This window comes from Bombyx mori, chromosome 13 (assembly GCF_030269925.1).
Source record: "Bombyx mori chromosome 13, ASM3026992v2".
Lineage (NCBI taxonomy): Eukaryota > Metazoa > Arthropoda > Insecta > Lepidoptera > Bombycidae > Bombyx > Bombyx mori.
Window position 1 is genome coordinate 10,701,709 of NC_085119.1, and position 974 is coordinate 10,702,682.

Sequence of the window (974 nt, forward strand, 5' to 3'; positions counted from 1 at the left end):
CTGACTGGTGATCAGTGGCCTGTGCTGCCACCACCGCGTGCGGCACAGGAGCGTCCGCGTCTCCCATCACCGCGCTCTAGAGAGACGACCGCCGCCGCGCGGCAGCAAGCACTCGCGGGGCCACGGATGCTGGCTCCGCCAGAACCGAAGACCTTCAGCCTGGACGAGGTCATCAACCGCACCGTCCAGGCTGTAGTAGAAAAGCTGGGCGGGAGGCTAGCGGCTCTCGAGGCGAGAGTGACTGTTTCAGCCGACGTTAGGCAACCGGCGGTGACGGGTGCTTTGGCCACCCGTTCCGCTCCCGTACGGGCTCCGGCCACCAGGTCGGGCCCGGGACGGGATCGAACTAAGCGAGGGGGCGGCGCTAACGCGAAGCCTCCATCACAAGCACCCCAGTCCCGTCCGCTGCCTCCGCCCCCGTCAGACATGGACGAGGGGTGGAACGTGGTGGCCCGGCGGGGTGCCAAAAAGGCCTCACTGGCAGCTCCCCAAATGGGTAGAGCGCCAGTGGCCATGGCGGTTCAGGCTGCACCCCAACAGGGTCGAGCACCTGTAGCCGCCAAGAAAAACAAAAAAACAAAAAAAGGGAAGAAGTCGTCGCGGGCGCCGCGATCAGCGGCAGTGGTTCTAACTTTACTGCCTGCCGCTGAGGCCAAGGGCATCACATATAATGATGTGATGGCCCGGGCGCGTGAAGCAGTCAACCTGGACGAGATTGGGGCGGAGGAGGGCCTCCGCAGCAGGCAGACGGCCAATGGGGCCAAGCTGTTAGAGTGTCCCGGTGCCGATAGTCCCGGCATCGCGGAGCGTCTGGCGGCGTCTGGAGGTGCGGGTGCACAGGCCGGTAAAAATGGCGGAATTAAGAGTGACCGGCCTGGACGACTGCACCACCAGGGATGAGGTGAGAGCGGCCGTCGCTACCCAGGGCAACTGTGCACCGGAGAATGTAACCGTGGGTGAGCTGCGCCGTGGTT